The sequence below is a fragment of the Hyperoodon ampullatus genome (genome assembly GCF_949752795.1).
Source record: "Hyperoodon ampullatus genome assembly, chromosome: 8".
In the NCBI taxonomy this organism is placed as follows: domain Eukaryota; kingdom Metazoa; phylum Chordata; class Mammalia; order Artiodactyla; family Ziphiidae; genus Hyperoodon; species Hyperoodon ampullatus.
Genome location: NC_136921.1, coordinates 89,339,648 through 89,364,383, shown reverse-complemented (window position 1 = coordinate 89,364,383; position 24,736 = coordinate 89,339,648). Strand labels below are relative to the sequence as shown.

The window sequence follows — 24,736 nt, the reverse complement described above, 5'->3', positions numbered from 1 at the left end:
ACCCCTGTGGACTCTTTGCTTTACAGAGAGGTTAGACAAACTTGCCCACCCTGGGAAGCTGAACCTTAGGACTGGTGCCCGAGGGAGCCCAACCACCATTTGTAGATAAGGTTGTGACTAGGAGAAGATGCTTTCTGAGTTCCAACCCAGATGCCCATGGAAGGATGGAGGCCTAGTAGAAACTTCCCCTTTCTTCCCTTCAGCTCTGGCCCCAGCAACACAGAGGGAGGAAGGAAAAGGGAGGAAGTTCCTGGTGGTGGAGAGAGTACAGAGGTCAGCAGTGACAACAGGGAAAGAATCTGGTGGTCCTGAGCTACGGGGAGACGCCTCAGCAGTGGGAGTGAAGGGACTCGGATCCTAAGCGTCCTCTGCAGGGTAAGAAGCTTCCTGACCTAAGGAGGTTGCTGGGTGGGGGCCCTGGAAGTGCAGGGAAAAGTGGTGAGCTGCACTAAGCTGTGGCTGCCCTTACTAAGAAGTCATCAGGAAACAGAAGCAAGAGGGTGCCTGCCTTCTCTCGCTTACTCACAGAAGTCAGGAATGAATTATTCCTCTTCAGATTTCTAGTAATGATGTTTGGACAAGTAGTAATAATAATAGCATCTAATAACATAGATATTGCTTAGTATGTGCCAGGTAACGTTCTCAGTGCTCTGAATTAACTCACTGAATCCATATAGCAACCCTATGAGGCAGACACTATTATCTTCATTTTACAGATGAGGAATTTGAGGATAGTCAGCTTGTCCAAGTTCACATGGCTAACTTGGCAGAGGTGAGATGCAGTCCAGTCCGTGTGGCTTCAGAGCCTGCTCTGAACCACAGGGCCCACCTGCCCCTTCAGTAAGGGACATTCAGTGGTGAAGGACCTAGGTGGCCCCAGCTTTCTTCATGTAGATGGTTGACCATTGATCCACTGTTCTGGGGAAGTAACCTGGACTTCCTGTTTCTCTGCATACCTCTGGGTTAGTGTCACCAACGCATTGCAAAAAGGACAGCCAGAAAAAATTGAGACCAACAGCTGACCTGTCAGCAGAAGGGCCTGCTCTTTTCATGGTGTTTGGAGTAGCACATTAGCTTTACTCTGAATCGCCCACTTTAACACCTGACACCCATCACAGCCATACATTCTAAATGACCCCTAAGACTTCAGCAGTCTCTAATGAGGAAGAAAATCTTCCTAGAGTGTCACAAATGCTGCCTAGTATCATTGACTAGTGACACATGATGTTCTCAAGAATAAATGAATGGGGACTTCCCTAGAGGCACAGTGGTTAAGAATCTGCCTGCCAATGCAAGGGACACGGGTTCAATCCCTGGTCCGGGAATATCCCACATGCCACGGAGCAACTAAGCCCGTGCACCACAACTACTGAGCCCAAGTGCTACAACTACTGAAGCCCGCGTGCCTAGAGCCCATGCTCCACACAAGAGAAGCCACTGCAGTGAGAAGCCCGCACACCACAACGAACAGTAGCCTCCGCTCGCCACAACTAGAGAAAGCCCGTGCGCAGCAACGAAGACCCAACACAGCACCCCCCAAAATAATTAATTAATTAAAATTTTAAAAAAGAATAAATGGCATTCAACCTGTGGGGAAGGAGTATAATATTCAACTATAAAATGTAGAATCTTTCATAAAATCCCAGAATGTTGGACATGGGAAGCCAAGTGAAGATGAAGACCATTTTGCCTAACCTCTCGGTAGAAGGAGAACCCCAGAGAAGTTATGTGACTTTCCCAAGGCCAATGGCTAGTTGGTAACAGGCCTGCTGAGTTCCAGTCCAGTTCTCTTTCCCCTGCCTGAGACTGTATAAAATATTCTGTAAGTGATTTTCTTATTAAATTACAGATGAAACGTAGAATGGTCTATTTCTTTGCTGGGCAGGGCCAAGGTTAACACTGACTTAAAGATGTGAAGGATGCAACTGGACACCTCCTTCAGGTACAGGACGCAGTAAGCCCAGGTGAGGAAAAGGCAAGACAGGGTTCCAGTGGCAGCTGCTCCCAGGGAGTTTGCAGTACTGACCCTCTGCCTTCTAGAAAGTCCCTGGTACCCTCTGCTCAAGTCTCTTTTGGAGGTTAGGGAATCAAACTGACTCAGCTTATAGCAGAGTTCAGTGAGGGACGTGAGGGAGAAGAGGAAATGGTCGCTTCCTATCCATAAAGAAAAATGTTTCTCAAAACCCTGCTGCTGTCAGGCAGCCAGGCCTTAGCCAAACTCTGGCCATATTGGCCTTGGGGCCCGAGAGGCCTGCCCGCTACAGGGCTCTTGCTCCACTGCTGGGATGGAGATCATCGAGCCCTTCCTGGAAGAGGCTCAGGCAGCCTGCGGAGGCCTGCCCAGGGGGCTCTGGGCAGCCCTGCCCCTGTCTGCAGCCAGAACCACAGGGCTCGACAGCCATTTCTGTGGACAGGGACAACTACAGGTCGCCTTCGTACCTGCAGAGCAATGACCCAGGGATCCCCACAGGCAAGAATGGAGAGGAAGTCACATAAAGACAGAAACCTAGGCCTGGAAGGGCATCCAGAGCTGTTTTCCGCACCTCTGGGCTGTACTGCCTCAAAATAAGCCCAAAGTGGGCTGTAAGGTAAAATTGTCAGGACTGATTTCAGCCCTGGTCAGTGTGATCCCACCCTCAGCAAAAGCGTTTGGGGGGAATCGAGGGGCATTCTCCTCAGTGCCTGCAGAGACCTGGACCAGCAGTCCCTAAAGGTCCCCTCCCCAAGGGGCAGGGCTGCTTTACTCCTTCAGGCCCTGCTGGCAGCTTATCTGGCCATCTCTTCAAGCCCAGGGAAGGACAGAATAGAAGAGCTCTCCAGAGAGCAGGAGGTAAAACAAAACCCACTCCATTCTCAAGCCCCGTCCGATGTGGGAAGGTTTTCAGGGAGGTGTGCTGCTCTGAGCCCCAAGGGGCCTTTCCAACCTCAAATCCACAGGTCACTGCTCTTGGTCAGAGGGTAACAGGATCTTTGTGTTTTTCTGATGTGACCCGGAACCCTTCTGTTATAGAATTAAGGAAGAAACCAGAGGCAGAGCTAGGATTCAAACTTAGAAGGTTGTGCTGCCCAGGTCTCTGGTCTCCGTGCCTTGGCTTGGTTAGAACGACAGGTTTTTTTTTTTTTTTTTTTTTTTGCGGTACGCGGGCCTCTCACTGTTGTGACCTCTCCCGTTGTGGAGCACAGGCTCCGGACATGCAGGCTCAGCGGCCATGGCTCACAGGCCCAGCCACTCCGCGGCATGTGGGATCTTCCCGGACCAGGGCATGAACCCGTGTCCCCTGCATCGGCAGGCGGACTCTCAACCACTGCGCCACCAGGGAAGCCCAGAACGACAGTTTTGGTGAGCTGTGCTGTGCGAGCAGCAGCCACCCCCGTCCTGCCTCCCTGACACATGCGGGCTGCTGCTTCTCCCCCTCCTCAAGCCTGGATGGTGTGCGGAGTGGGAAGGTGGCTTCCGGCCCTCCCTCTGCGTGGTCGCGGGGTACAGAGGGGACTGCTGTGGGCCAGCCCTGGTGGGTGCAGGTGGGGCCCACGTTCTCCGGATCTTACCATCCCAGCTCCAGTGTAAACTGATGAACTCTCATGAAACCAGCAGTGGCCTGCTTGCCAGGAGGAGCTAGAGGGTAGCGTGTGCTTTAACTGACCCTGTTCAGTAAGTCAGCCCAGGGAGTTCCTCCTTTTTCCCCCCATGAGGTACCTCAGAAGGGCCCAAGGCACAAGAGCTGCACGAATAAACTCGGTCCTAATACAGAGGCCACAGGCAGGAACCTTGTATTATGAAGATTCTGGGGTCTGGGAATTTAAGAGACTACACGTGGTTTAGAGTTTAAAAAAACAGCAAAAAGAAGCATGCTTAGAGTGCCTTATTCCTTGAATGTCAGATGTGACAGATCACAATGTCAGATGGCAGATGGCATCTGGGCAATATTTGGAAAGAAATCTCTCTGTGAACAGTGAGTACTCCATATAAAGAAGCATTATCTAAACTAGCGTTTCAAAACCTTTTTTGACCATGACCCACAGTAAGAAATGTATTCTTCTTTGAGATCCAGTATAGATAGATTGATAATAGAAACAAAAGCTTTATAAAACAATTCCCATCCTTACCATGCGCAGTACATTTTTATTTTTATTTTTTTTAAAAAAGAAGCAACAGCTGGTTGCAACCCATTAAGTCGATTTGACAGCCAGAGAATAGGCAGCAATTTGCAGTTTGAAAAATACTGATTTAAACAGAAATGTATCAGGCGTGTAGAAACCAATTCTCATTGTAACTGGCAGATCTCTGCAGAAGGAGATCCAGTAACACAGGCTTTGTAGCCCTTGAGGACGGTTTCCTCGCGCTTCCAATCGCTGGAAGTTGGTGAGATGGTGATGGAGATGGAGGACCAAGGAAGGGAGGAGACGAAGCCGAGTTTTAATTCTGCTCATACAGAGAACACTGAGTGTCCCTGATGCCTTGTCCTGGCGCAAATAAGACAGACCCTGCTTGTCCTGCAAGGGTGCTCACAGTTGAATAAGTGTACATTCATCCCCATCCTCCACGGTTTATAGTGAAATGGAAGCATAAACAGGATGATACGGGGCAGCTGAAGCCCCTTCGTTCCGAGTTCCCTAGATGGAGGAGCCATGTTACAGGGAAGGGTGTATTCAGTGTTACATCCCTAGTTCTGTGTCTCACATATAAGTATTCAATGAATATTTATTGAAAGACCATGTTATCTAATTAATACTTGCAATGAGACCAGTAATAATCCTAATTACCTATGGTAATATTAAGAAAACATTTTTGAAGGGCACTTGAACACACTTGATTCATAATGGAGCGTAAGAAGGGACAGGACAGTTTAAAAAGACCCCAAAAAGTTGAGCTTAAAGAGCAGAACTGCTAAACCCCACCCAGGCTTCAGGTCCTCTGCATCGCAAGCCTTTAAAAAGTTGAGGTTTGTCTGCCCTGACTTGTAGGTGTGGGCGACTCATTGGTGGGTCTTGGGACAAGTTGCTCTGGCTGTTTGCTTGGAGGTGAGAAGTCAAAGTGGTGAGGCGCCAAGTTGCCCCTGGCCAAGCAGGGAACCCAGGCACGAGTGCCTTCTGACTTTCCACCCCTGCGCCTCTGAAACGGCTGCGTCTACCCACTCGGGTCAAGCAGTTCGAGATGTTGTGATTCAGGCCTAAATCACCCAAGGTTCTGGGTGGTAGGTTTCTGGAGAGAGGAAGGTGCTTGCAGACCACTCTCTGTCGGGTCCTAAATGGAGTCTTTGTTTCAAGTTCTGGACCAACCCAGCACTAACCGGGCATTAAGGCTCTGAAGTGGTCAGGAGCCGTGGAGACCCTGGTGTGGGTGCCACTGCACAGTGGGAGGAGCTCCCTGGCGCCCTCTGAGCTGAGCTTCCTGTAAGGGTCCAGCCCCTAGGGCCAGCCTTCAGTATCTAGCTGGACCTGTTGGTCCAGACCCCAACCTGCCATCCTGCTGCTACACTGAATTAGCTACAGGTCCTTCTTTCAAGCAATTGTGGGGCGAAGGGTGGGGGAGTGGGGAGTAGGCAGGGAAGCAGGGGTGTGAGGAGAGGAGAGGGAAGGGCAACATGTGACCTGAGAAAAATACTTGAATAAGGATGGTTTCCGTCCCAATGAGGTCACCTCACTTGAAGAGCTTGGACTAAGGAGACACCCCTAAAAGTAGACAAATTTAACCTCAGGGTGACTGCTGTCCATTTTAGACATCGTTCAAGTTTTACAGGGCCCGACCCCAGAGAGAATAGTTAGGGATGACCGGGAACTAGGTCACCCTTTGGCTCTGGAGCTTGAATACGGGCTTGGGACCTTGGATGCGTGAGGGACTTCACAGGATGGCAGGTACACCTAGCACACTCCGTCTGTGTTTAATAATTTGCCTAGTTATTTACACCGATCTAAGATAAAAAAACGTTCTTGGATAAAACCAAATCTAAATGCAAAAGAGGATTCAGAATAAGAAAGGCAGTCCCGGCGCCCCACGTTCTAGCTCCAGCTCTGTCCCTGTCTGTGTGACACTGGGCCCCAGAGTCCTCATGGGTAAATTGAGGGGGAGTGGGGACTTGGAGATGCTTCCCCAGATCTCCCTCAGCTCAAACACCCTGTGGCTCTCTGCAGCCCGAGACACGTTTTCTGGCAGGAGAGAGGCTGCCGGAGCTTCCTTCTCAGGCAGCCCATGAGTACATTCTTTCCTGTGCCCACATATGGAAGCAATTTCTAGATTATCCAAGGCACTTGTGCCGCTGAGCTCAACCAAAACAGAGGAGCTCGGCAGTGGAAAGTGGAAAAAGAGAAAAAAACCCGTGTGCGTTCTCTTACCTACGTACACTTTCACATCTGGAATCCTCCATGCAGTTTGCCTATCCGTGCTATCTCAGGGGTGTGCCAGTGGGTTTGGGGCATTCCACAGATAAAATCAAAACTAAATGAGGGTTGAGCTCACTGCTTCTCCCCTGAAGCCGAAGGCCTCTGCCTTTCCCCTCTGGAAGCTTATGGCCGGAGGCTGGGGAGGAGTGCAAATTCCAGAGTTTTGTTAATAAGGACTATTAATGGCTGCTTTCAAGGTTCTCTGTGAAGTTGAATTGGGAAACATTAGCCAAGTGCTTTGAAGGGGAAAATGTTTTATTAGTTCCTTCTCTGCCCAACCCTTTACTTACCTTCCTCTTCTGAACTCCTCAGGGGTTTTGGTAGTGGTTGAATGGTAGCTCTTTCGCTTGTAAACCAGAGGCACGGGGCATTTGCTCCTGAATTTAGGTCAGGAGAGTGACTTTTTCTAGGGCACGAACTTATTCAAAAAGTCTCCTCTGTAGTCCTGGTCCCCATAAATGTTCCTAAGACCCTTATTTCCTCCTCCTCTCTCTCACCCTTGACCTTAATTCCTGGGAAAGAAGGTTACTGAAAAGGACGCGTTTATAGAGAAGTGCTTTTTGTTCCCCTTTCATTTTGTCTCTAACTTCTTTACTGCCTAATCCCCCACCAACGTTAAAATTTAAAAATTAATCTGTAAAGCAGTGATATTCTTCCTAGATATGAAATTCGAGTAATGAGAGCTCTATAAACATTTACCAACGCTTGTTAAAACTGTTGCATCAATGTTCTCATAACGATCCAGGGTACCACCTCCAGATAACTTTCTGGAAAAAACTCTCAAAATCAAGACAGTAGGCTGATGAATGCCAAAAGACTCTTAGCGGGAACCACATTCTTTTTTGTTGTTCTTGCTGGGTCTCCAGCGTAGAGCCTTCTGGTCAAAGCAGCCCTCTTCTTCCCTTCAGAGAGCATGTTGACGGCTCTGGTTTGCTTCATCTGGGATTGCTGCTCTGGAGGGCCAGAAATCAAACATGACGTGAAGATAGAAACACTTACGGGAACCTCACATGCCTGGCTGCCCTGTTTCAGGACGCTCAGATTAGCTCTGCTTGGCTGTGAATAGGGTGGTAATTCCACACATAGATTTTCCCCCGTGGGATTCTCGCTTGTTTTAAAGCAGCTAAACTTTGCTGCTCTATAGAACCATAATCAGGAATGTTTTTTTTAAGCCCCATCTCTGCAGGACTCTGTGCTAGATTCTCCTCAGCACTATTCAGAAAACGTCAGCCGACCTGCCTCTTGTCTGCTAGGTGCTGAGGGCCTGAAACCACACTCCAGGAGAAGAGTTACTGAGTGCAGGCCTGTTCCTGCCACACACAGGTGCAGTATTAACTCGGGGCCAGGTTAGGTGCCTGTGCCAGCCAGAGTGATGCCCCTCCCTGCTCTGCTGAGAAGGTGAAGACCATTCAGTTCATCTGTCCGTTCCCTCCAGGGATTCCTTCCGCTTCCCGGGCAGCCTCTTGTCTCTAACGCAGCCACAGACACACCCACCCGGATCCCAGGCTCCCACTGACCAAAACAGTTGAACCCACCTCTCCAGGTCAGTCACCCCCAAACCTCCTTACTCTTCTGCAGCCTGTTTTTGCTTCATCTCTTCACTCACCAAACATTTGCTCAGTGCTCGCTATTGAAGCTTGCTGAAGGCAGGCTCCCTGTCTCTGTGGAATGTGTGTTCTAGGAGGGAGAAACAGCAAACAAGTAACTCAGACAAATTAATTAATGCTTCAATAATTAACGCTTAGTTAATTACTTAGGTAGATTAGTAGTGATAAGGGCTATGAAACAAGGCTGACAGGATGATGGGATGGAATGGTAGGGATGCTACTTGAGGTACAGCTGTTAAGGGAAGTTTATGAGAGTTGAGGTATGAATGACAAGGAGCCAGATGTGAATATCTGGGGAGAAGTGTGCATCAGGCAGAGGGAATGGCGAGTGCAAAGGCCCTGAGGTGAGAACAAGCTGGACAGGTGCCAGGGAAAGAAGGAGGGCTGTGAGGAGAGGCGGGAGGACGAAGTCAGAGAGACAGGCCTGGCCAGGTACTCTGCAAGGACCATACTGTAATCTAATAGGGTTTTAGCCCATGGAGTGATGCCACCTGCTGTGTTTCAGTAAAATCCCTGTTGCCTCCATCCCATCTCCACCCAGCTCTGAGCTCCTGGACTCACACCCTGACTCACCCCTGCTTGTTGGTTAGGGTGCCCCCAGCTCTGCCCACCGCGCGCTGGCCCGGCTCTGGCCCTCCCATGCCCGCTGCCCGAGTTCAGGCCCGTCACTTCTGCAGCCCCAGCACCAACTGACCAACCGTGCCTGGGGATTCAGAGGTTGGGTGAGTCAGTCTTCCCTGAGCTGGACTGAGCGCTGGGCAGAGAAGAGAGCGAGGTGCTCACTGGAGGCCTTGGACAGACTCCTCGTCCCTCCTGGCTTCAGTGCCTGCTCCTTTCAGGTGCTCTCGTGCTGTAAGCTGCAGTGGCCGGTGCCACCGTCACAGGAACGGGGTTCATCAGGGGCTTGCTCTGTGCCGGGCTGTACTTGTATCACACTCACTCCTCTGAGACTGGCACTGTTGTCATCCCCATTCTACCGTGGAGGAAACTGAGGCACAGAGAGGTTAAGTAACTTTTCCAGAGTCCCCAGCTAGCATGTGGTTGAGCCAGGATTCAAGGCAGACGCTCTGATAGCCCCATGTTCTAAATCACTACATTCCACTGCCAATGCAGTGGGGATGGCTGTTCCTTCCCAGCCGCCTGACAGTCCTGAACGAGGTCCTTTCCAGAGTGCTCAGCCCAGAGTGCTGCCCTCACTGGGGACACCAGATGCCCCCTGCTGACACACTCAGCCTCAAGCAGTCAGCAGACCCGTTGAGTTCACCGAGTTAGGGTGGCATCTCCAACATCAGCCGAGCCAGTGTTGACTGTCCTCTCCAGGAGGAGCCCAGCAGCCCTTTCCTAGTCCACCTGTGAAAACCCCACTCTGGGCACATCCACTACCTGCCAAGTAACAGTCAGGAATAGTAATAGGAGCAAATGATTACAGAGCGCTCCCTGTGGAATTCTTATTTTACCGATGGAGAAACTAAAGCACAACCTGCTTAAGGTCACAGAGCTAGTAAATGGCAGAACCAGGATTTGAACCCAGGCAGGTTGGCTCTGGAGACCCTTTAGAGTACAATTCTTATTTATTATTATTTTTTTATTTTTTATTTTTTTTGTGGTACGCAGGCCTCTCACTGTTGTGGCCTCTCCCGTTGCGGAGCACAGGCTCCGGACGCACGGGCTCAGCGGCCATGGCTCACGGGCCCAGCCGCTCCATGGCATGTGGGATCTTCCCGGACCGGGGCACGAACCCGTGTCCCCTGCATGGGCAGGCGGACTCTCAGCCACTGAGCCACCAGGGAAGCCCAGAATGGTCTAATTTTATTAACATAAGACAGACCTGTCAGTATTTGAAGACAACTATCACATCTCTGTTGGTTCCAAACCACCACACCAAGCTCTCAGGGAGCAGTTCTACCCTGAGTCCCTTTCTTTCTCCCAGAAAATCACAAAGAGTACTTTGTAATTCTCCATCCAAATCCAGATACTTGTGAGAGGCGAGGGAGCACAATTCATAATTATGCTGGGACAACAGGCATAAATGTGGACTGTCCTGGGCAAACCAGGAAGTGGTTCGCCCTACCCCCAGGCCACAGCAGAAATGCCACCACTTGGCATGCCTTCTGAGCACTCTGTTCAAGTGGATTATGGGGAAGTTGAGCTAACTTTACACAGATACATTATTGATGGGAAATCAGGTTTCAGGAGTCTGCCATTAGTCAGACTTCTTGCAGTGGAAAAGTGCTGGATGTAAGGTCAAGTCCCACAGTTGCCACTGTGAACTTGGATGAGTCACCTCCCATCCACGCTCACTGTTTTCTTGTCTGTAAAATAAAGGTTGATTATCCGGGAGTGTCCCTTCTAGTTCTAAATCTCAGATCCCACGTCAGCCTTCCCAACACAAGCAAAGGTCTAAGTTCTCGCTTTGAAGCCATGAACATGGAACTTGGAGGTTTTAACCCATTTTCTGTTAGTTTAGCAGCTCTTCTACCAGCTTATTTGCCAAACCCCAGAGGTAGATTTTGAGTAAGATCCCCTTATCTTGTCTACTCTGGGGGTGTCAGTGAAACTGTGCTGAGCGCTAATTATCTTCTTTAAATAATGCTTTTCCTCCGAGACAGCCATGGATTTTGTCGGTACAAATACAGGCGATAGAAAATGGCCTCCAAGGAAAGTGCCTGTTGACTTACTGAGAAATTTCTTTATTTTAAAAGAAGAAAGAAAGCCTTTTATGTTCTCTAAAACCTGTACCTCTAAAGTAATTTCAAAGTGTTTTCACATAATTTATCACATTAGATCCTCAAAATGGCCGTGTAAGATAGGTGTCCTCTTTGTTGTCTGGATATTGACACAGAGGATCAAGGAGACGAAATGGCTGCTCTGAGGGCGCAAGGCTCGGTAGTGGTAGGGCTGCAACGCAGATTCACGTCTGCAGGATCCTTATCTAAGAGTTTCTGCGCTGCACCAGTAGTTCTCACTTTGTTTGAGTTTTTTAGCAGAGAACTCATTTTTTTTCAAGCAGAAGGGAAGCTTTTCTGGGTAAAGTCAAGTGTATGTGCCTTCCGTGGTGCTCTGTGAGGGGGTCCCCGCAACCCGCACAGAGCATGGCTTGAACAGCCCTGCACTTTTCCAAGGTGCCTCACACTGTTTTGCCCTTTTCTAGGGTATAGAGTGCTTGTGGGATTCGGCACAGTTTCACTGTACATGAACTTGTTGCATTTAATAAGCTTCACCGTGATTCTCGGTCACCTGGTCAAACATCTGGGGGCTTGTGTCAGCTGCATGGACATGGTCTTTGCTAGGAGGTTTGACTCCCTCCTTCCCACCCCCCTCCCCTAATCCCCAAGGCTCAGTTATAAACCTCTCCACCCTGTTTTTCCACCTTGCTCTGCGGAATCCCAGTCCCACCTGTACCATTCACAGACTCCTGTGGCCTTTCCGGATAGGACTTGCCTGCCTTCGTCATTCATCCACCCACCCCATCAACACATTAAATACGTACTAAATAAAATCATGTGAAAAGGCCCAGCCTAGCAACTGGCACATAAGGAAAATGAGTTCCCATCCCTACCACAAAGCTTGGTACCCCTTTATTTCCTTGTATCTGAGATGACTGGCTTCCCCATGACAATCTCCCATGTCCCGTCTCTTGAGAAACGCTATTGCTGTTATGCCAGCCTTTTCTCTTCCCTCGAAGGTAAAAATGGGGTGCTTGGCTTATTTTCACTGCCGGCGTATCCTGTCCTCTCCCCCCAGTCAAAGCCCAAGTCTGTGCCTCCACCAGAAGTTACCCCCCAAAAGAGGGAAATGTAGAGAACAAGCTTTCCATTCTCTGAGGTTGCTGGATTGCAGGGAGCAGCCAAGTGGCATCTATTCACAGAGCCCCCCTATCTAGGAGAAAAAAAAGAGCGGGAAATAGTTCCCATTTTTTAAGTCTAGATTTTGCTCTCTCTCAGCAGCGTTTAAATGCTCAGTCTCACCAACTGACAGGACATGTAATAAATGCTGAAGGTTTATGTTTTTGCTTAAGGTTCTGTTACTCTTGTTTAGAGCCTGGAGCTTTGCACACACTGGGAACTGATCCTTCTCTTTCTAAACATGCAGCATACATGCTGCCAGATTTTTCTTAAATCTACTTCTTCAGTCTCCACCAGATAAGATTCATTAATTGGAGACAGTTTTAAAAGACATGATAGGACTTCCCTGGCAGTACGGTGGTTAAGAATCCGCCTGCCAATGCAGGGGACACGGGTTCGAGCCCTGATCCGGGAAGATCCCATAGGCGGCAGAGCAACTATGCCCGTGCGCCACAACTACTGAGCCTGCGCTCTAGAGCCCGTGAGCCACGACTACTGAAGCCCGCGCGCCTAGAGCCCGTGCTCCACAACAAGAGAAGCCACCACAGTGAGAAGCCCACACACCGCAACAAAGAGTAACCCCTGCTTGCCACAACTAGAGAAAGCCCGCGTGCAACAACGAAGACCCAACACAGCCAAAAATAATGATAATAATAAAATAGAAGACATGATATATTCTCAAAAATACGTTGATAGGGCTTCCCTGGTGGCGCAGTGGTTGGGAATCCGCCTGCCCATGCAGGGGACACGGGTTCATGCCCCGGTCCAGGAAGATCCCACATGCCGCGGAGCGGCTGGGCCCGTGAGCCATGGCCGCTGAGCCTGCGCGTCCGGAGCCTGTGCTCCGCAGCGGAAGAGGCTGCAGCAGTGAGAGGCCCGCGTACCGTAAAAAAAAAAAAAAAAAAAAAAAAGCGTTGTTAATTTTACCTTCCTGACCTGAGATCATTCAGAAACGTCAAAGCATTAGTCCAGTATGAACTGTTAGAAAATATTTTTGGCATTCTGTTTTTTGGTTTTTGTGAAAGACAGATACTTAGCTTAGACCCTATTTCTTTTACGGTGATCCTTTTTCTTTCTCAAAGAGCAGCAATTATGAGAAGCATCAATCCAAAGTTCCACCAAACCACTGTAAATTTAGCACTTTCTCTTCATTCTGCCTATCTACGTGGGTTTTTAAACAGAATCTAGGCATATCCTGGATTATGTAATAGTGCCTCAGCTGTCTCCATGGGATGTCAGTATAGTGTGTGTGTGTATGTGTTTGTGTAAGTGATTGGATGCCTGGGCTAAAGTCATGGGTAGCTGTCTGTTTTACTTCTACTGATCATTTTAGTTTCTAGTCAAAATTGGTCGTTTTGTTCTTTGGGTGACTTTTCACACTGAACTGAACATCTGATGCTCAGTCCAGCTAAGCCAGGAGCCCCTACAATGTTCCAGTCTGCCCTGAACACAGCAGCCCCCATGCCCTCATCCACAGCTTTGGATCTACCCTACTGGTAAGTAAGAGGAAGTGGAACAGCAGGATGGGCTGGTCACCTGCTAGTTTCCATTAGTGTCTTAATGTTCACACTGCATCCTTGGTTGGACTCCTTAATTTTTAATGTCAGACCAAGAATCCTTTAAAAAAAAAAAGTAGGGAAATCTTTTCATTGGAAAATATCTTAAAACCAAAGAAAATGACAGAGGAAAATTGTGATGTATTTTAAATGGAAGCTGGTGGTATGAGTTCCTCTATATCCTTTTAATGCTCTTGCTCTTTTCTTAGATCTGCCTTTTAGAAACTTTGACTTGTCTTTGCATAAAATTTATTCCGTGATTTTTGTATTCCCTTTTATTTATATATTGAATTTATTATAGTTATGTGTTGGTATGTAACAAACCACCCCAAAACTTAGTGGCTTAAAACCACAATCGTTTAATTGCTTACAATTCTGCAATCTGGGCTGGGCTCAGCTGGGCAGCTCTTCTGCCATTCTTGCCTGTGGTCAGTCTGGGGCTGCATTCAGATGGCAGGTTAGCTGCGGCAGGACTGAGCTGGGCTTCTCTTTTTCTCCAGGAAATGTCAGGACCTTTCACTTTCCAAGTGGCCTCTCCAAGTGGTCTTGCCGTATGGTCTCTTCAGCAGGATTGCTGGACTTTTTACATGGTAGTTAGAATCAGAAAAGCAGAAGCTGCCAGGCCTTCTTAAGGCTCAGGCCCAGAACTAGCAGGTTCTTCACTTTCTTTTTTTAAAAATCAAGTCACAGGTGCAGCCCAGTTCAAGGGGAGGGGACTACACAAGGTGTGAATACCAGGCATGCTTCATTGGAGGCCAGCAGTGGAGAAGACTACCCCACAGTCATTTTTCAATCAAATGACACTTATCAAGTGCATGTCATGCACCAGGCAGTGAGCATACAATGGTGAACAAGCAAAGCCTTGTCCCTGCCCTTATGGAGTTTATTAGTCTGTGGGGAGCACAGGAAATGAGGAATCAGAAAATTACCATGTCAGCAATGAGTGCTGGGATGGGAGGAGTGCTAGGGGCCCTGGGAGCACACCTGGACTTCATGGAAAGACAGAGGAGGCCTCCTGTGGAGATGGCTGAGAGGGCTGCTGGGAAAAGAACAGCATGCTCCCTGGCCAAGAGACAAGAGAAAATATGGCTCTTGCGTGGAGCTGAAGAAGTTTGGTGTGGCTAGCAAGTGGAGTGTGGAGAGTGGAGCTGCGTGGGTATGTTCGGTGGGGGGAGGGGAGGAGTCACACCTTGGGTTCAAACAGAAGGCCCGAGAACTAAGCAGGAGCCTCCTCACTTACCGAGAGCCTGGTAAGCCATGTTTGGACTAGACTTGATTTCAGTTGTGATAGGAAGAGAATTTTAAGCAGATTTGCCTTTCAGAGAGATCATAGCTACATCATGCTGAGAATGGAAGGACCTGGGCCTGGAGACCCCAAGAAACTGTTCTGGGGCCGGGCAGGGGAGAGTGGTGGATGGCTCAGGGGACGAGTCCAGAGATACTAGGAAGTAGAATCTGCAAGTCTTGGTAATTGGTTGATTGGTTATAGGAGTGAGTGAGAGGGAAGAGGCGAGGGTTACCTTCACATTTTTGGCTTGGGCGGCCAGTGATAGTCTCATCCGCTCCAGTAGGGAGCCCTGGAAGAGAGGCAGGGTTGGATCCCATCGAGGTGGGCTGCAAGTAGCAAGGAGAGCCAACTAGGATGTACCAAGTTTGATTCCTTTGGGTTTTAGTCCACTGCAAACCTTTTTCAGACTAACATGTTGTGAGAACCTTATCAGAACCTGCTTCTGCTTCCCTCCCTCACCTTTCTCACCCACTGTGTTGCTTTCTGCTTCTCTCCTGTCTTCCCATGGGGAAGAGTAGAATGACCAGGTCTGAGGCAGGAGTGTCCAAGGATGGCACCTTCTTGAACCTTTCACTTTGAGGGCAGTGGGTTGGAAACACTGATGATGGAGAGTTATAGGATTTGAGGTTGGCAGCTTACAGAGAGCAACTCAAGTCACAGGGTTGAGAAGTACAAAGGCAAGGGGATTTAGGACAAAATTGGAAAAAGGAGAAAAAAAAAACCATGCCAGTTAAGGCAAGGAAAATGAATCATCTGAGGAGGAAATACTGAACAGAATAGAAAAAGCAAAGAGAAAGAGGCAGCCCCACAGCTATGACCTCTGTCATGGAAGACTCTAGAATCTTGTTCTTTCATGCCTCCTTTTCACATCCATCCACATTCTAAAAGTTAGAAAAGTAAAATAAGCCTTTTTCCTGAAAGCCTCAGTGGGCCTTCAGATAAGCTTTCTTGTAATATATGAAAAAGGGAAATGAGCAGTTAATACACTAAGGTAACCTCTGGTCCTTTTGTGGAAGAAAAGGAACCCTAAGAAAGGGACATGCATACAAACAGTTAAAGTCAATTTTTAAAAAAATTGTTGTCGGGCTTCCCTGGTGGCGCAGTGGTTGAGAGTCCGCCTGCCGATGCAGGGGACACGGGTTCGTGCCCCGGTCCGGGAAGATCGCACATGCCGCAGAGCAGCTGGGTCCGTGAGCCATGGCTGCTGAACCTGCGCGTCCGAAGCCTGTGCTCCACAACGGGAGAGGCCACAGCGGTGAGAGGCCCGCGTACCGCAAAAAAAAAAAAAAAAAAAAAAATTGTTGTCTATTCTCAAGTGATCTGACAGAAAAATATCTGTTGCCTGAGAAGATGGGGAGAGAGCATGTCCCTGTGATCAATTTTTAATAAACGTAAATGGTATAATAAATTATGCATTGAGGAGTGGTATAAAGCATTAAACAATGAAGGATAAATAATTTAAATGATTAAAAACTGCCTCTGTCATATGTTTGATGTATGAGAACTCTATTTGACTTTTCAAGGAAATAGAGGAGGATTTCTTTTTTTAAAGGGGATTTTTCAAAATCGATTTTTTAAAGGGAAAATCATGTGATGGTCTGCCGAGAAAGGGTGTTGAGCACAGAAACACCAATTTCCATGATCCCGTATCTTGTGCTCGTTTGATAAATACGTGAGTTGTGCCTTGCTAGTGGATGGGATTCTATCAGGTGATCAATGGTGGAGGCACTGCCCATCTTCTAGAAGGCTGAGACTCCAGATCTCTTTCCCCGTGTCCAGAGAGATGTGGTCTGGGTGCTGGAGTACAGTGACCTTATACAGTCTTAAACTTCCAGTATTCTGTGTAGGAGGGACTGTCTCTGCATATTCAGTGCCTCAGGTAAACTTCCATTTCTATCCCAAAATTAGAGTAACTGGATGGGTTATAACCAAAGAAGTGTTGTCCAAGGCTTGCCCCCTTCTTGGACACCACTCACCTGTGGTTTAGGGGAGCCACATTCATCAAAAGCACCATGTTATAACATGCAGTGGCTAAGAGCACAAGTATTGGGGTCAAACCTGTCTGGGGGTGAACCACTCACTGTGTACCACTCAGGAGCTTTATCACCTTTGTCAGGTTAATTAACCTCCTTGAAGCGCCATTTCCTTATTTGTAAAATGGGTTCAGTAATACCCCAAAGGACTGTTGAGCATTAAATAAGGAACAAATGTCAGTAGCTTAGCTCAGTGTCTGGAACATAGTAAATGCTCAATACATGTTTATTAACTACATAATTATATAGTGAGGGTTTATTTTCTGGTCTCAGAGGAGTGCAAAATAGACCAATAGAACCAGGACAAAAAACTGTAAACCTAAGAAATATCCACCATGTAATCTCAGTCAAAGATCGTAAGCTGTGGTCTAAGAGCCATTTCTGGAAAATGCAGTATTTTTAAAAATCAAATTCAGATACCTTAAGGCAAAGGACACATGTGCTCCAGTTAACCCCAGTCCGCAGTATTTCCATTGGCTTTTACTTCTCTACCTGCCCAGCTCTGATAGAAGTTTGAATTTGCCACCTCATGCTGAATAGTTAGTTCTATAAAGTTAAATTGGTTTCCCCTAAGTTTCCTTAAGTGTTTTAATTTAGCTTGGGGCATCTGATTGCTCTATAGCCTTAGTGGAAATAGGGAAAAAAATTTTTTTTCCAACAGAATAATTTTGATAAAATTAAAGGCAAAACAGGCCAACAAATCTGCCAGTTGTATACTTTGTTGTTCTTCCAAATTAATATTTTCCTAACATCCATGTAGGCATTTTATTGCCTCCATGGCAATTCAGAATCTGATTATCCAGAAATATAATTGCAGGCATTTATGGTTGATATTCTGAAAACACAAATGCTGCTCAATAAAAGTTCAAGTTCCAAATGTTGGTGCACTAGACAATGGGAAACAGAAGGCTCACTCTAGGTATTTGAAATCATGGCTGCAAATATGTTGACACTTCTCCCATTGAGAGGTAGGTCTGTGTCCCCTTCCTTTGACTCTGGTGGGGGAAGGGGATTGTATTTCTTTTACTAAGAGAGTAAGACAGAAGTGGCCCCATGTGACTTTCAAGGCTAGGTCATAAAAGTCCATACTTCTGCCTTGTTCACTGGGAACACGGAGACTTGAGCCACCAAGTAAGAAGTCTAGCTAGATGTCCGTGCTGTGGTGGACAGTCTTGGTGAGCCCATCCTTTAGCCTTCCCAGCCTTGCATCAGACATAAATGAAGAAACCATCAAGGAGGTGGATTCTCCAGCCCTAGCCTTCTCGCCCCCAAGTTATCAATGATCCCAGCTAAGACCACAGGTAATATGGAACAGAGATGAGTTGTCTCCATCATGACCTTTCTAAATTCCTGACCCACAGAATCCATGAGGATAATGAAATGGTGGTTTTACAAAGCTGAGTTTTGGGCTCATTTGTTACACAGCAGTAGATAACTAGAGCACTCACCCACCATGGTGGGCTGGCTGTATAGCTGGGGTAGTTACAGCATCACATCATTGTGTTTATAAGATCTTGACTGTAAGAACCACCTGGTCCCATCAAAATGTACCATATTATCGCTAGGTTTTTTCCATACAAGATAAACATGGGAGAGTGAGCTAGTCAGTTAATAGATATGTATTGAACTGCGACCCAGTAATAGGTGACAAACCAAGCTCTTCTGCAATTTTAGAGCTTGCTCAGAGGAGTATGTTACTGTTTTTCATTTAGCAGTAAGTCCGTGTCACCGTCTCTAAAGTAGAAATAACAGCTTTCTTCAATGATGATGAATTAGGCAGTGCATTAAAAAGCACTTAGTGTTTGTTTTTTGTTTTTTTTTAAAGAAAAGCATTGTTAATACATATAAACACTTAATGTCATAATTATTTTAGGTTAATGGATAATGCTAATAGTTTGTGCTATTAAGAGCATTTACAAAGCAATCTGAGCATATACAGGAAAATTAGGCTATTAGGGCCTGAGGTAGCATGTGCTTCAGAAGCAGCTGAACTGTAAGTAACAGTCTTAGTACTTACATTTGGAATTAGTTTAGTGGTCTTTTTAAGAAGAGTCTGAATTCAGTCTGAATTTTGAAAATCAGGGTATGGCAGATCACAGGGCAGATCCCTTCTGAGAGGCTGTGTGGAGAAATCTTTATTTTTTCTAATTGCTGCCTTTTCAGCCCAGCCAGCAACAGAGAAAGCCAGCTCCTTGTGGGTCAAAACGCATATTCCTAGATCAGGGGTAGCAAATTCACAGCACATGCAATGCCAGTAAACCAGGCTGTCTCTAGACACATTAAGTTCACCATAGTGCTAGTCTCAAGTGTGCTTGTGTGGCCATTACACGTGAGTCCTCATGGCAGGCACCTGCTTGGCCATTTCTCACTGCCCATCCTTCTGAAGAGAGCCCATGGGCACCTTGAACCAGAACAAAGATCACTAGCACAGGTATGACTGAAGATAGATTGGTTGCTTTCTATTTGTCAAAGACTTTCTATCTTGTTTGGACGCCACTCTGTTAAAAATATTGTCAGGAGGTGTACTGTTTATGTTTAATCCTAGAAAGAAAACTGAAAAGCTAGGAGATTTCATTTTTTTTTTTTTGATTGCTAAGGAGAGCAGTCGAGATGGTATTATGATTCAGTGAAAGTGGAAGGTCCAAGAAACACTAGTACAGGAGATTGTAGAAGGAGGGACAAAGGGAATTTTATATCCACTTTCACCTTAAGATCTATAAATTACTAGGCAGGTTAACTTAGAATTGGAATCAGCATTTTTCATTTTCAAGCTTTTATACTTTGTGCATACGCAGAGTGGACCGTTTATAAAACTGGTAAACTGGACTGTGGATTTGAGAATGAGGAATTCCTCTGTTCTTTGTTTTGGGGAGGCAGTGATCGTTCATTCATTCAATAAACACCTGCAAGGTGCCAAGCCCCTTTCTTTCCCCTAACCTCCAGATGGACTGGTAAGGAGTGGTCTGGGGGATGACTGGTCCAGTGGAGTGAGGGGATGAGACTCTACTGGGAGGGTTGAGAGGAAGAAGGAAGGAAGGGAGGGAGGGAGGGAGGAAGGGGTGACCTTTGACCAAGGCCAAGATTGGCATCACAGGAGACAGAACACCTCTCTCTTGAGGTGCTTATTGCCTTAAGTTTCACTCTTTACTTCAAAGATGTACTGAGAGATGGAAAGTAATTTCTTTGTTTTGCTACATATTGTTCCACATTTTTTGTAAGGGATGATAAAGCAGACTGCGGTGGGGAGCATGTCATTAGCACATTCTCGTGTGTTAGGATAGTCACTCACCTCTGGGTATGCCTCCTCTTTTCCTTTAAAAGGGCCAGTAATGTTCCAAACTTCCGGTCTCCTTTCGAGAGACATGAAACTATCACAGGTAGAGGACAACAGTAAAAGGTTGTTGTTGGTTTTTTAAAATCCGTCTCAAATCTTTTCTTCATCAACTTGGCATAAGGAGAACGTGAGGGAGGGACTGTCCAGAAGGAACGGTGGTTTATAACTGAGCCTTGGAGTCACTGCAGCAGCAGAGTTTCTGAGCTGCCATTGTCAGGATGGGGAACCACGTTGAGATAAAGAAGTATCTGGTCCAGTGCAGTTCAGTGACATTTACAGTTGTGGCTAAGGTAGCAATTTCCTCTATTCAGAATTATTCTTGACAACTGTTTCCTTGGTTGACCTCCGCATGAACTGGCTGGTTGCCATTTATGAGCCCTAGCATGTGAAAAATATGTGTTTTTGAAGACTGGTATTATACCCAGTGTGGCATGCCCGTGACAACCACAGATTCACATCCCTTATCTCAGGAGACTCGGGGCGCCCTCATTGCACGGAATGGTGAGTGAAATGGCTGTCAGTGTGTAAATTGTTTTTTCTCTCTTTTTCCTTCAAGCATAAAGAGTTGGATTTCTGTAAGTAAAATATGCCTGTTATTGCAACTGCGCAAATGAGAAACATAATCCTAAGATGTGTCTGTGCACCGTTAGCACAGTTTGGTCGTGGGTTCCTAGAGTTTTTTTCTTTACAATTTGGATAGCAAATTGGATTGCAAGACAGTTTATCATTAATGACAACCCAGGGTTGTGTTGGTGTTGCTTTGCTTTATTTGTTTTTGTTTTTGTAACCCTAAATCCTTGTCTTTAATCAAGCTAAATGAATTATTTTTAACCTGAACTTATACATTTAGTTGTACATTTAGTAACACACTACTTGTTACAACTTATCTTCCCCTTGCATATTCCTTACTGCTTAGGAGGGCTTTACACCTATGAAGTCTAGTTACTAAAAATGTCTACATATTTTGATGAATATTACAGTTCATGGTGGTCATTTTCCAGTAAAAAGGGAAGTATAATTTATTAAAACAAAAACCATAAGCAGTTCATCATAATATTCCATTAACTCCTATTCTGCCTACACTTCCAACAGTGTTATTAATGATCCACAGTGCCCCTAAGGTTAAAATGCAGTTTATATAAAATGTTCAGGAAACATATTTCATAAGTACACTTATGTTATTAGATGCAGAGATGTTTGATCATTTTTGTATATACGTTTGTCCTTGGAAGTTAGTTAGTAGCTGCTATGTTGCTTTCAGTACAGTAAGTATATCATTGAGAGATATGCAACAGTAATTTAGCAAATAGCACCTTGTTTTATTTTAGGTACCTCTCAGAGCACCAACTTTATTTCTAGGCAAAGAAAATAATAGGTAATTATATATAAAATGCATTGTTACTCATTCAGAATGACTGTGAGTAATTAATAAAATCTTGAGAGATGTTTATCTTTTGAAAGTTTACCTCATTTATAGAATCATATAATTCAGCCTGTCTGCAGCCACTTCAAAATCCAAATCATAATCCAGAAAATATGTGATAAACACATGTGGTTGGGTTTGATGTTGCTCAGCTGGATATGACCCACACTCTAATTGTAACCTGAATAAATCTAGAGACCCCACATGGTCCAGATCCTGCTTGGAGTCTCATTCAAAGAAAACATCAGAAAGCCAAAAAGCCTTGAAGAGTAATGTATCTCTTTCATATAAGCTTTTCTAAAAGGCATGGCTTAAAGGTGTTACAGTTCGCACCACATAAACAATTTCTCCAAAGTTCTGTGTAGCCATCTGTTCCTCTCCCTACACTCATGGCCACTGCTAAACCTCTCTATCTTTCTCATCCACATAGTTTTTCACTGGCTATGAAACCCTTCATCATTCAAAAAAAATTAATGGAGATATAATTCACAAACCATTTTCCTCCTAATTTTTTGATCAGACACAAATAACATCCATCTCTTCCAAATTTAGAAGCATAAATGCTACACCACTTCCAAAGTTAAGAATATGCATATGGATTTCCTGTTCTACTTCCTGGATGGACTGTGCCTCTCTAGAATGACTGGAGGACCTGTAGCTCCACTGCCTCTGATTTCTGAATATCTTTTATTTCCTGTTTACCCAGCACCCTCAGAAATAAAGCCCATTGCTTGACTCTGATTGCATTTCTTTTTCTTTTTTAATAAATTTATTTATTTGTTTATTTATTTATTTATTTTTGGCTGCATTGGGTCTTCGTTGCCGCGTGCGGGCTTTCTCTAGTTGCTGCGAGCAGAGGCTACTCTTCGTTGCGGTGCATGGGCTTCTCATCGCGGTGGCTTCTCTTGTTGTGGAGCACGGGCTCTAGGCGTGCAGGCTTCAGTAGTTGTGGCACGCGGGCTTAGTTGCTCCGTGGCACGTGGGATCTTCCCGGATCAGGGCTCGAGCCCGTGTCCCCTGCACTGGCAGGTGGATTCTTAACCACTGTGCCACCAGGGAAGTCCCTGATTGCATTTCTTGTAAGAAATTCTAATGTAGAATTTCCTAATAAAATTTCCACCTACTATCAGTAACAGGAGCCACCATTTATGCACTGCACTGGCTAAGCTCTTTGAATGCAGCATCACACTCAATACTCAGAAGGTTATCTGCATATTACAGATGAGTAAACTGGGACCCAAAGAATAAAGTAATTCACTGAAACTAGTAAGTGATGGATCTGGGATTGAACCCAGGTAGTTTGATTCCAGAATCCTTCCTTTTAGGAATGACATGAGCTTGTTTACCCATTCTACCGTATTCTATGTGCTCTTAAATGTGGAAGGGAGGGATGCATCTGAGTAGGAAGATTGTGAAAACAGGCATGTTTTCTTGATCCCATGTTATGTAGATGTGTGAGAAAAACACAAATCCTGAATCAGGGCTACAGATCTGCATAATACCCACTCATGATCTCTCCCAATAACCTTGGTTCACTTCTGAATTGTAAGATTGCCTTATATTCTTCTTTTCTCTATTCAGCCTAAAAGAAAGGAGCAAGAAATATGTGAGGGGGTCTTGGTTCTCAATACTGTCTACAACCTCTGGAGTTCTGTGTTTATGAGGCTTCTTAAAACTCATCCTGGGTGAATGTCAAGGCTTTCTGTGTGCCCCTAGCCAGTCTTTTTTTGAACAAGGGAATTTGCCATATCCTTTCAATGTTTTGAACAACAACAAAGATGAGTGAGGGGCCTAGTTATTTGGAATTAAGCTGCGTGAAATTGGAAACGGCCAGTTCGGTTGTTGGCCTCAGGTCCCGTAGTATGCCAAAGAATGACTCTTGTCAGGTAGGGCTCTGGCTTTAAAGACAGCTGGCCAGAGTGCTTGATGATTCTGGCTTAGATTACATTACAATGGCATAATCAAATGTACCAGAGTGCAGTGCATCATCAAGAGAACTTTCTTGACCTTTCATCTTCTTTTTAGCTGTTCCAAGTGCTCAGAAATGTGGTGCATGGTGTCTTTTTGCATGATTGCTAATGAGGAAAGCCTTTGGCATGACATAATGCTCCCAAAACCCCTGAGGGTCAGTGTAGAAACAATTGCTCTGGGGTCCGGCTGGACTGTTTGACCTACATTGTGAAGCACTGACTGCCAAGGGTGTGCCTTGCTGCAATTTCTCTCTGCACAATATGCATGTGGTGTGCATGGGTTTAGCTTTCTCTGAAACAGAAGTTTTGGTGTATGTTGGAAATGACACTGGACATGTAGTCAGAAGCTTTGGGTTTAAATCCCAGTTCTATCACTTATTTACTTGTTTAAAAAAATCCCTTCAACTCTTGGAATCCCTTAGTCTCCCCTTTTGTATTATGAGAATGCTTAAAAAAAGATTTACTTCATAAAATTTTATGCGGCTAAATTAATTTTTAAAATATGTTAGAACAGAAACACTCTTCTAAGGTATTTAATCACTTCTTCTTTGTGATCCAAACCAGGGTCTCAGTCCAGTAAATTGAGAGTTAATGGCAGGTCTTCAAACAGTTGCTTCACCTTTATCCCTATTCCCTCCCTCCCACTGGGATTCTCCATGAAAAATTAAATATGGAATTTTAATGTTAACCTTTATTCAAACACATGCACTTATAGAAACACATACAAAGGATACCTGCTTAGGTATTTTATGGCCAGAATTTTCTCCATCCCTGCACCTATATCAAAGTTTTAAAAAAGTGGAAACCACCTCCTTTTTTAGGGGAAAAAAAAAGGTGGATTCTTGTTGATTACTGAGCTTTCTTAACTAGACATTAAGAAGCTCAGAATTCTAGCCTCCTAAGCAGGTCTAGCAACATTTATTTTCTCATTTGGATTCTTCACTTCTTTAGAGGGTATGTTTATATTCTTGTGATCTTACTGTTGCACTCTTACCTAATTCTAGATTAGATTTCTCAGCTGATGACGACTTCTAGTGACTGGAAGTGAAGTAGCAGGAAACTCACCCTGACAGCCTCCCTTCGACAGATACTTCTACAGATCTCCAAAGTGCTTGTATGTCTCAGGGTCCAGAATTTGCAGAAGCATTCCTTAAGATGTTCCTGGCTGTATCCCAACCACTAGGTTCTTGACTGCCCCTCTACCCCACACTCATCCACAAGATTTGTGAAAGCTGTAGTAGCCAGTCCTTGTTGTAGGAAGGGGGAAGGGAAGTGAATGGAGACCTGGTCACATACTCT

At 45.8% G+C, this 24,736-nt stretch overlaps 1 long non-coding RNA gene across 1 annotated transcript in view; it reads left to right on the top strand.

Moving 5' to 3' along the window:
- The window catches only part of LOC307057249, a 37,456-nt gene extending 12,948 nt beyond the window's left edge, over positions 1-24,508 (top strand). Inside the window, exon 3 of the long non-coding RNA XR_013811051.1 lies at positions 24,442-24,508. This is a non-coding gene — a long non-coding RNA (uncharacterized lncRNA). The remainder of the gene's footprint in view (positions 1-24,441) is intronic.
- The last annotated feature ends 228 nt before the right edge of the window (positions 24,509-24,736 follow it).